The sequence below is a fragment of the Oryzias latipes genome, chromosome 12 (genome assembly GCF_053564925.1).
Source record: "Oryzias latipes strain Hd-rR chromosome 12, Olatipes_Hd-rR_3.1".
In the NCBI taxonomy this organism is placed as follows: Eukaryota; Metazoa; Chordata; class Actinopteri; order Beloniformes; family Adrianichthyidae; genus Oryzias; species Oryzias latipes.
In genome coordinates, this window is record NC_136248.1 from 346,629 (window position 1) to 355,745 (window position 9,117).

Sequence of the window (9,117 nt, forward strand, 5' to 3'; positions counted from 1 at the left end):
AATTATCAGGCTACAGATTAAATGTCCAAAAAACACAGATCTTAACTCTCAATTTTAATCCACCAAAACAGCTTTTGAATAAATATGACCTGATATGTACTACGAATACAATGAAGTACCTAGGAATTAACCTCACCCAAGATATTACTAAATTATTTGATGCAAATTATGTCCCTCTAAACTTAAAAATAAAATCAGACATTTCCAGATGGACTCATCTACCAATCTTCAAGGATAGACACCAGAGGGGCCTGTTTCAGAAAGGAGATTAAGTGTAAACTCTGAGTGCGTTAACCCTGAAATCAGGGAAACCCTGGGTTTTCCGTTTCAGAATGGGAGGTTTGTTAAACCAGAGAAAGCAGAGTAAGTCAAACCCGTTTCTGAACGAGAGGTAACTTATACTCGGAGTCAGTGTCCATGGTTACTTACGCTGTGAACTTAACCTGGTCGGGAGCAGGTTTTATTCTCTAAACTCAAGGTTTCTGCCGGTCCCCTCCCCTTTTTAAAGATGAAGCGGTATTTTTCGCTTTAACCTTCATTGCCCAAATGTCCGTCACACAGAGACAAGTGACAAGAATGGCTTGTCCTTTTTTGGAGGACCCAGTAGACGAGGAGGCTGCATTAATTCGTAGAGAATTACATTTACGTCGTGCAAGGATTTTGAGACCTAGACTCGATTTTTTGTCATTTCCCCATACGTTTTTGTTTGAGCGTAACCGTTTTTCGTTGCAGTCAATTACATATACAGAATGAAAACAACATTAGATATGTATTGCTATGTAGATGTTTCATATGTCAAATATTGTCAACAAAGCCTACATCCATGACATGCTCAAATTTGACCTGATTGAATTATGTTTTTATACTTCATTTTTAGCTGCTGCCATGTTCTTTTAATTCCTGCAGGATTGCAACTACATGAAAATGAAATCAGGGACATTGAATTAGATTAATGTAACAATTACTTTTTGGAAACACAATTTGCTAGCACTGCTTACTTTCTTAATCCCATATAAACCTATACCACTTGATCAATACAAGGGTAGACATAAGCTCACTTTTAAAAACACAATTGCATGTATTAATATTAAACTGACCAACGTTTGCAAGAGGGGAAGGTTAATAAAAAAAGTCCTCTTAAATGCATTTTTCCCCCCAGATTGGTTCTGTACACTATGCAGCATTTCATGCAATTACACCAGGAATAACACTTCAAAAGTACACCTAAATATCGCCATTTTTAATTCACACCTTACGCTATTTAAAAAGTTATTACAGCCAATATTTTATAACAATGATTTAAATGCAAACTTACGCATTAACTTGAGCAGCTATGTTTTCCCACGCTAACTGTCTCTGTTTTGCAGATGCAGCGGTGTTGCTTGTCTTCCGGAATATGTGCTCATATTCACTGTAACTCTGCAGCAGCACGTCAAGTTCAGCTGGTGAAAAATACGCAGACCTCTTTTTTTCCACGGTTGCCATGGTGACTCGTAATATCTGCGCTCCATTGATAATGGCTTCTTATAGTCGCGGTGCGCACGTTTAACTCCGAATCAGTCTACTCAGAATTGATTGACCTAACTCCGATCAGCTTCTCTGAAACAGAAAACTCAGAGTTGTTAATCTCTCGATTGACCAACTCAGAGTTCAAGTTTAACCTCAGAGTTGGTTGTACCTCCTTTCTGAAACAGGCCCCAGGGCTCCAGACTGCGACCATTTGGTCAGTCAGGGGGGGGGGGGGGGGGGGGGGGGGGGGCTGATGGCGAATCTGCAGCGAGACTGAAGGAGAACAGGAAGTTGAAGTTCAACTCAGTTCAATTTAGTTTTAATATTCCTCTCCCCCTTAGTATGATCTGTGTTATTATATATTTTATATTTATTTGAATGTTTTGTAATGGATGTAGCCTATTTTTAATCAATTGGTATTTTAAATTATTTCAATTCCTCACTTAACTACAAAACCCATCAGGACACATGTCCCATAATGCATTGTTTTGTAGTCATAGGGCAGCTTTCAGTCAGTTCAGTACTAAATTTCCAGCTGCGTTCAGTAGGTTGGGGCCTTGCTGCCCCCGCCCCTTTCTCCTGATATTTTTGTGACGATTGACAGGTGATGTTGGAGCAAAAACAAAAATATATGTCACACACGGTGATCTGAACAGCGTTGCGTCCACCTGGGTGATCTCAAACACGCTTATTGTGCGTCTTGGCTGCACTTATTTGGTGTCACCAAGATAAATTTCCATCAGTTTTTGAGCCTCTCTCTGATCTCAGGTATCTGTATCGATTGTTCTGATATCCAGTGAACATCGCCCGTTCTTTTACAGTTTACCTTCTTCTGTCAGTTTACCTTCTTGTTGCATCTTCAAAAGTGCAGATTTAAATGTGACACTGAATTTGAAACAGCACATTGTAATTTCTGCATCTATTATTAAAGTATTTATTCATAATACAGTGGAAATTAGTAGATTTGGTTAGAATGTTGATTTACGGTATGCACCCCTAAATTTTCTGGTTGTGCCCCTAAAATTTGCGGTTGGGGGCCACTGTGCTCCTAGTGAAAAAAGTTAGTCTGGAGCCCTGGACACAATTAAAATGGTTATCCTGCCTCGCTTAATGTATCTTTTCCAGATGCTACCAATTGAAATAAAAGATCAGCAATTCATTGAATGGGACAAGAGGATTTCCCGTTATATTTGGAAGGGTAATAGACCCAGAATACGATACAAAGTAATGCAACTGTCTAAGGAAAAAGGGGGTATGGCACTACCAACCCTCAGGGATTATTATTATGCGGCTCAAATAAGACCACTTGTCTTAGGTCTCTGCGATCCGCAATTTAGGGCAAGGTGGAAGGAAATAGAAGAGGGAGAACATTTTCTTTTTCCTAGGGGGGGGGCCTGGCAAAAAAATAATTGCGAAGCACTGTATTACAGAAACACAAAGTTGGGTATTTTAACAACTGTCCTCTTTTTTTAAACCAGTCCCTCTGTCGGCTGACTGACAGCTGGGGTGATGCCCCCCCCCTGCTGAAAACTGGCGTCAACCCTCCACCAGAGGCAGGGAGGGGTTCAGTGTCTTGCCCAAAAACACAAAAATACATTACGTAACTTCGTCCATATGCGATTTGGGTTCCAAGATGGCGGCCTAGTCGGTCTGTTTTCGCTTCGCTCCGCACCTACTTTAGTTAAAAAACAGTTGTGAAAAGTTATATAGTGACGAACCTTGCTTATAAAAGTTTCATTTTGAATATTTTTTCGAATTCTGCTAATACCATGGTGAAAAAGCGGGAATATTCGGCTGTGGCGAGCTCCGACGATGCTGGCACAAGCTCGAGCGCGCTTGCTAGCGGTGGTCACGACTATTCAAAGAATACTGAAGGTATGGTGACCGATGTCCCAGAGGAAGAGTTTCCGCCGCTGCCGCTAACTCCAAGTAAGCAACCTGTAAGTAAGAAAAAGCTCAAAACCAGGCTACATCATTGCCAAAAGACGACATTCACGCCCAGCTTGCTAGTATAACTGAGCTAATTAATATGAGGTCTGACGCTATTGAGGATAAAATAGCTGGCCTGAACAACAAGGTGGAAGCTGTGGCTAACGATGTTAAAGCTGTTAGCATCAAGATGGCTGTTCTGGAACAACGGGTAGACTCCTTGGAGATACCTGTTAAACTTCTACAAAGAAGAGTGGATGAAGTTGAATCTTACACAAGAAGATGGAATCTGAAGCTTGTGGGTGTTCCTAAGACAGAGAATGAAAACACACGCCTTGTTGTGATAAAAATCTGTCAGATGGTCTTCCCTTCCATGAAGGAAAAGCTGTTGGATGTTATAGACACTGTGCATCGACTTGGCAATAAGAGGCAGCCTTCAAGCAACACACGACCCAGAGCTATTATTCTGCAGTTCATCTCTCGGCTGGGCAGGGATGCAGTCTGGAAGGCGGCGAAGGATTCACCTTACATGAAGGATCACGGTTTGCAGTTCAAGGAGGATTTTTCCAAAGGCGACAGAGAGCGGAGGCTGCGGCTGTGGCCAGAGATTCAAAAGGCTCGAGCTGCTGGAAAAGTTGCATACTATGCTGGTGCCAGGGCCTTCATCCAAGGAGTAGGGGAAATCATCATTGGTGATCAATAACGTAACTCCATTTTAAAAAGGAGGAGAAGAAGAGGAGAGAAGAAAAAAAAGAAAGAAGAAAAAAAGGTTCAGTTTGTAGTGTTAACACAATGGACATATGAATGTCTCTTTTCTTGACTTTATTACATCCAAAGAGGATGTTGAGTTAATGCTGAAATGTTCTCAGTGTTAGTGTTATTTATTCTTTTCACACTAGTTTGATTTAAGAAGGTGCGACTGCGTTTGCTGTTGACCTATATATATTTTTTGGACTTAAGTTCAAAAAGGTTCTATTTTTCTATTTATTTTTCTACTTTTTTATGTCATTATCTGTTTTCTCGTTAAATGCCAGAGGGCTAAGGCATAATGTAAAGCGTAAGGCCTTATTTTTGTCTGCTAAACAGCAAAAAACTGACTTTGTTTTTTTTCAGGAGTCTCATTCTCTTGCTAAGGATGCAAATTTTTGGAAAGCTCAATGGGGGGATGACTTTTGGTTTTCACATGGCACAGAATTCTCTGCGGGAGTATGTTGCATGAGGAATAATTTTAAGGGGGAGGTTTTGCACAGTGATTCTGATACAAATGGTCATTTTATTTGTCTAATTGTAAAGATGAGCAATATTCATTGCATGATAATCAACATTTATGGATACAATTCCAGCTCTGATAACAATCGGCTTCTGGACACTTTAGAAGATAAAATAATGTTCTGGTTAGCCAAATTTCCAAGCGCACATGTCCTAATTGGAGGTGACTTTAATGTGGTGATGGACCAAAACGCTGACAGATGGCCTCCAGGTCAGACTCTAAAATCTAAATCAAAGCTGAAGCTGTTGGTAGAAAAGTTGGATTTATGTGACATATGGAGGACCAAATTTCCTGATAAAATGGAGTATACATGGAGTAATAAGAGCAGATCTAGGCAATCACGTTTAGACTTTTGGCTTCTCTCAAAGGATGTAGACAAAGAGAATGTTTCTGCAGACATTTTAGCAACACCACTAACTGACCACAAAGCCTTAACAATTAGAATACAATTTTTTCCTGACGAAAATGGGTCTCGAAAAATCTGTTACTGGAAGCTGAATGGTACGTTACTAACGCATGAATGTGTTCAATCAGTAATTAAGAGACTCATTAAATTTTACTGGGATAAAGCGCAACAGCAAAAGGCTTACAGCTCCAACTGGGAACTCTTAAAATTTGAAATTTCTAAATTTTTGCGAAGATATGGCAGCATTCAGGCAAAATCTAAACGTAAATTAGAAGAAGAAATAATCTCTGAAATTACTGAACTTTTAAGTTTACCACCAGAAAACCTAAATGAGGAGCAAAATTTAAGATTAATAGATTTACAATTAAAACTGGACAATATGTACAAAGCTAAAGCCGAAGGAGCTTTTATAAGATCTCGACAAAAATGGCTGGAACAAGGGGAACAAATGACTTCTTATTTTTTCAAATTAGAGAAGTCACAAGCAAAGTTTAATTCGGTGTTACAGTTAAATATAAATGGAAAACTTGAAAATGATAAACAGCTTATTTCTAGTTTTTGTCATGATTACTACTGTGAACTTTATAAGACAACTTTTAGTCAGGAAGCAATGAATTCATTCTGTGATTCCTTGAATAATATAAATACAATCAGTGAAGAGGATAAATTGGGTTGTGATTCTGTCAATTCTTTACAGGAAGTTTCAGATGCTAATAACAACGACCTATTAGTCTACTTAATAATGATTATAAAATTCTTGCCACAATATTAGTCATGAGAATGAAAAGTGTTCTTGATACAGTAATAGATGAGAAACAGTCAGGTTTCATGAAAGACAGATGCATCTCAAACAATCTACGACTAGTTTTAGATCTCATTGATTATTCAGACATCATTACTGATGATGATAGCTTGATTTTTGTAAGGCATTTGATACTGTTGAGCATCCTTTTCTATTCTACTGTCTGGAAAAGATGGGTTTTGGGGATTATTTGTGTAGTGCTGTTAAAACACTCTATGCAAACGGAAACAGTTCTGTTAAGTTGAGTGCTGGCACCACTCGCAGATTCTGTCTCCAGAGAGGAATAAGACAGGGCTGTCCTGTCTCTGCGTACCTGTTTCCTGTTTCTTCTGGTTGCACAAGTTTTCTGCAGATATATAAAATCAAGTAATATTGATGGTATTTCTATTGCTGGTAAAAACATTCTTATAAGTCAACTGGCAGATGACACCATGTTATTCTTAAAAAAACTATTCACAGGTTCCCAGGGTTCTTCAAGTTATAGATACATTTTCAAAAGCATCTGGACTTTATCTAAACCTAAAGAAATGTGAGTTATTTCCTCTTAAACAATGTGCTCTAACATCCATAAATAGTATAGTAGTCAAAGACAAAGTCACATATTTGGGTGTTTGCAGATAACTAAAGATCAAAAACAAAGAGAACTGATTAACTATAATCCTATGATTGCAAAAGCACAAAATAAATTTAATCATTGGCTACAAAGAGATCTTTCACTAAAAGGTCGTGACCTCTTAGCCAAAGCAGAAGGAATTTCCAGACTAGTCTACATTGCTTCCTCGCTATCTCTGGACTGTAAAACTGCAAAAAGGATTGATCAGATACTTTTTAATTTTCTTTGGAGAAACAGAATCCACTATGTACGAAAATCAGTAGTAATTAATTCATCTAAAAACGGAGGACTTGACTTTCTTGATTTCTCCACTCTAAACAATGTCCTCAAAATTAAATGGTTAAAAAACTTCTTAAAAAGTGAAACCTCATTTTGGAATTTCATACCAAAATATATATTTGATAAGCTTGGAGGTCTGCCATTTCTTCTATTATGTAATTTTAAAATAGAGAAAATTCCTTTAAATTTGTCTAATTTTCATAAGCAGGTTTTATTGGCATGGACTTAGATCTACAAACATAATTTCTCTTCTCATCGCTACTATATTTGGAATAACGCTGATATTCTACACAAAAACAAGAGTATTTTTCTTGAAAATTGGTTTGAAAAGAACATTTCTCTTGTGACACAGCTGATGAATCCACATGGTAACCTGATGTCAGACGTTGAGTTTCTGTCCACCTATAGTCTGCATGTCTCACCTGCTGAGTTTTCATTGGTTACTGGAGCATCCCAGGTGGTGTTAGACTTCTGTGTAGAAGTTCTCCTTCAAATACTCCATGTTCTCCTCCCAAATTAACAGAATTGTGGTGTGGAACGGTATGTTTTTCAGCTAGAAGGAATAATCAAAGTATCCGTTCTCTGTTTCAAAATGAGAACCGCATGTTATCTCATACTGGAACAGCTTTGGATGTAGAATTCAGTGGGAAAAGGTTTGGACTCTGCCACAAAAGTATTTCATCACCAATAAAATCAGAGAAATTTCTTTCACAATTCTTCACAAATTTTATCCAGTGAAACATTTCTTTACTAAGTTTAAAAAAGATCTGGACATAAACTGTTCATTCTGTCATTCCTCACCAGAAACTGTGCCTCATCTCTTTTGGTTTTGCTATTTCACTCAACTATTTTGGAAAGATGTGATACATTTTATAAGAACTCATCTATGTGAAGATTATAGATTATTTTACGAGCATATTATTTTTGGATATTTTGCACAAGGAAGACTTAATGCAGAAAAAATATATGTAGTTAATTTACCCATAATCATGGCTAAATACTTTATTCACAAGTGTAAATATGCCAACAAAAAAACAGTGTTTTATGTTATTCAGAAAGAAATGGTATTGTATGTGAACAGTATAAAATCCTCCACTAACAAAAAAGCTGTCAGAACAGTTGAAACATGGTCTCTCCTGAAACTTTAACAGATTCCTTTGCCTTATTATTTTTGTTTTATTTTTGCATAACCTGTTTTACATGGTTATTATTATGGTTTTTTGTTCATTCTCCTGGCGAACGTGAAGATTGTATTTTGCACACAGTGAAGTTTTGTGTTTGGTATTTTGTATGTGCAATCTATTGTTAATAAAGTTTATTTTTAAAAAAACTTCGTCCATATCCACGTTTCTTCTGATTGGTCAGTTTATAACTAGAAGTCTATGGGAATGTGGCTTCATGGAGCGCGAGGGGGAGGGGCCACTCAGTCCAGCTATCAAAGTGGAAGCGGGAAACTTCACAAAGCGACAAGCTAGCAGAAACCACGTAAATCAGAAATTCACGATAATTGGTAAACAACTTATTACGGGATTTTTTTGATCAGATTTGTGTGCTTAAAGAATACCATGCTCCGATTCTAAATGGATTTGACTAACATTTACAATATTAAGTTACCTCTTCGTTCGTGATAAAAAAAAGGGGGCATTTTTTTGGCCTGGCTGGTGGCTGTCGTGAGAAATTTAAAACGATCAAAATCTCTTTTCAAACACATCATAAGAGTTTAATTCTCTTTTATGAAAACCAATGTTTACTAATAAGGAAGATGAGAGGCGGAAAAAACTGGAAAAATAACCATTTCCTCCACAAACGAAGAGCTTTCCGCGCTTTCCTATGAGAAACGGGACACTCACCTCAAGAAGCCTCAGGACCACAAGACCGCGGCAGCGGAAGAAGAAACAACACTTCCGCTGAAACAATTTCAAAATAAGAGTCTGATAGCAGTCAGACACAAGACAGAATTTGGACATCGTGATTTTTCAGGTATCATCCTTCAAATAAAGAACATTGTTTATTTTGATTTGGTTGGGCTCCTCATTTTGTTATTTTCTTTGTGTTTGTATCTGTAAAAGTTAGTATCTTGTTCTACAAATCATTTTGTGATGGAGCAGGTGGACAAACATGTAGAGGTGGAGGTTTGTCCTGTAAGGACAGGAATTAAGGTATTTGAGATGATCTGTGTGTAAAGAGGGGCATTCAAGTGGAATGGTGACATTACAGGGACCTGCGGTGCAGAAGGTGGAGGGCTTCAAGTACTTTGGGCCAACAGTCCGGAGGAATAAAGAGATGTGTGCAACAGGAGGAAGGTTTCA

At 37.9% G+C, this 9,117-nt stretch overlaps 1 protein-coding gene across 13 annotated transcripts in view; it reads right to left on the minus strand.

Moving 5' to 3' along the window:
• Positions 1-8,705, minus strand: part of ythdc2 (YTH domain containing 2) — a 141,339-nt gene extending 132,634 nt beyond the window's left edge. For 7 of the 13 annotated variants that reach the window (XM_078955537.1, XM_078955536.1, XM_078955535.1 and 4 more), the window contains exon 1: positions 8,659-8,705. The gene's annotated coding sequence lies outside the window, so the exon portion shown is untranslated. Of the gene's footprint in view, positions 1-3,114; positions 3,180-7,230; positions 7,348-8,658 lie in introns of those variants that run through there. The other 6 variants (XM_078955539.1, XM_078955538.1, XM_078955534.1 and 3 more) reach the window with 4 other exon arrangements.
• Positions 8,706-9,117: the final 412 nt, after the last annotated feature.